The sequence below is a fragment of the Danio rerio genome, chromosome 4, assembly GCF_052040795.2.
Source record: "Danio rerio strain M-AB ecotype USA chromosome 4, GRCz13ab, whole genome shotgun sequence".
In the NCBI taxonomy this organism is placed as follows: Eukaryota; Metazoa; Chordata; class Actinopteri; order Cypriniformes; family Danionidae; genus Danio; species Danio rerio.
In genome coordinates, this window is record NC_141024.2 from 50,797,669 (window position 1) to 50,800,383 (window position 2,715).

Consider the following 2,715-nt stretch of genomic DNA (forward strand, 5'->3'; position numbering starts at 1 on the left):
CTTTATATTTGTTTAAAGTTCATTTTAAATTTTGTTGCGTTGCTACTTATAGGCATCTGAATGTTTACTGAAGGTCTATTCATAAACTGATTAACAACTACATGCAGACACTGACAACAACAGAATCTTGATGGTAAATGTACTGAAAACTTGTTGAAGATTTGTTGCATATCTACTAATACACTGTAATACACTACAACCTAATTTGGTAGCACGTAACTTATTAAAAGTTTAATAAATGTTGAGGATTTGTTGCATATCTACTGATACTCTGTTGAACATTTGTTGAAGATTTGGTACATATTTACTGATACACTGTTAAACATCTAGAACCTTAATGCTGAGGATTTGTTGCTTATCTACTGATACTCTGTTGAACATTTGTTGAAGATTTGTTACATATCTACTGATACATTGTTGAACATCTAGAATCTATATTGGTAACACTTAACTTACCAAAAGTTTAATGAAAGTTTACATGTTGTAGACATGGTAATGATTGCCCAGAAACATTTAAAAGACAATCTACAGATACTACCCAGATGAGAGTAAACAGATAAGAACTTGAAAAGTAACTTATGGTCAACAGACTATCTAAAGGGGGACCATCAAAATAAAGTGTTACCCAATTTTTTACTAAATGCAAAAATTACAAAAAAAAAACAATTGTACATAAAATTGTACAACATTGTACAAAAATTGTAAAAAAAACAAACCTGAAAACAATTGCCCTTAAAAACGAAAAACTACACATTGTCAATGGTTACTTATCCCCTTGGCACAAACCTATTTGACTTAAGCAAACGAAAAAAAAAATAAATAAACATTTTTTTTCTCCAACTACGAAATTAAATGGCTATATGGTTCTAACATTTTAAATATTATTTTCTCTTTAACAGAAAAAATTATAATAAAGATTTAGAACCACTTAAGAGTAATTAAACAATAATGAATAAATAAATAAAAACTTTACTACAATTTTCTGTTTTACTGAATGATCCTTTAAAAGCTACTCACCGGTCTCTTGCAGCACACTGAAAACTGTTGTGCTTTTGCACGTCAAACTCAACGACTCTGCTGTTGTGGTTGGCCTCCTGCAGCAAGGCCGTAAAATAACGCACATTGCGCGATTTTCCTTGTAGCACTTCAGACACGTCATGTACGCAACCCCCTACTTCCAAACACTTTCTCTTTGACTCAGCCATTACTCTGTGGAACATACAAACACACATCATATCTTGCCCATATCCCTCCATTGCCAGCACGTTATTCTTATAGGTCGCCATTTGCAATGGCTTCTTCAGCTAAACTACAACATGCACCATTGCAAATAATTCTGTACCATACAACTACACGCCATTTTACACTGTACGTCGCTCCTATACAACGGCTGGATAAACCAGCGGTTTAGAATTTCACTTAGCTACACATATCTCGCAAAACAGGAAGGAACAGCAAGGAACACGGCAACATCCATTAATTACACGTTCACAACAAGGTCTCAAACATTGTTATTTCAAATATACATTACACAACATTTTGCCACCACCGAAACAAGACTTATAGTATAAAAACATACCGCACTAAGGTCTCCTAATGTTGCCGATGTTGTACTTTCTTCTTCTCCTCAAGTCCAACGACGATCGAAACTCCAACGCCAACCGCAACTTCAAACACGTATACCTTTACCAGGATCGTTCAAAGCCACCATCGCGCCCTCCTATTGGCTCACCACATATACGCGTCGACGTCTGCGCTGTGCACATCTTCTTCTTTAGGTTTTAACGGCAGCTGGCATCCTGTTTGTTGTGTTACTACCCCCTTTTGTACTATTTTTCTATTACTCTATATTCTTTTTTCCAATCCAGTTTCCCTTAGAAGATTCATCTAGCCTGTAGACCTTAACTGCTTTTAACCATTTAATGTTTAAACTTCAACTAAAGCTGTAAACAAACACTTTGAACACCTTTAGTAGCTACTATAAGGGAAAATTTAACAATTTTCATTTTAGGGGGGCTCAGCTCCTTATGACATTAAATAAATAAATAAGCCTTATATATATATATAAACAACCACTTTTCTAGTTAAATGACATTTTTTTAAACCTACAGGCTAATTCACATATTTCACAATCTAAAGCATAATTTATGAACTTTCTTTAAAAACAAGACAACACATGATGTTTTTCCCTCTGTCAGTGTTCTTTTAATATGTTTAATCCTTTCTGTGCAAACCATAGGCTATAGTCTGGGCTATAGTCAATGCCACATGCACTGTAATGTGTTTTATATTGACAGTTCATTTTGACATAAAAATAGCTAAATGTTTGTGACATTTAAAGAGTTGCATTTTTGCTGAAGGAAGCTTTGTATTTGAGGCAAGGAGCCCGAGGAGCAATCAGATAAGTAGAAATATAAAGGGACTAAAGCCCACCTAAAATAGGCCTAGGCCATAGCTACTATTATTTTTCTTTTTGCACTTCACAGCACAAAAGGTAAAAATAGCCTACTTCAAGAACCAACACATATAATAACATGTACACATTGACACAAAATACATCATTTATTTGATGTGGTTACTATCAAAAACTTAAATTATACCAAACAATCGTCTTGTTAAATTATTTAAATTTTTAATCAGATTAATCAGAATTTTCAGTGGATTAATCAGGATTTTTCACTATTTGCAACTACACCTGAATCGTAACCATTTTTT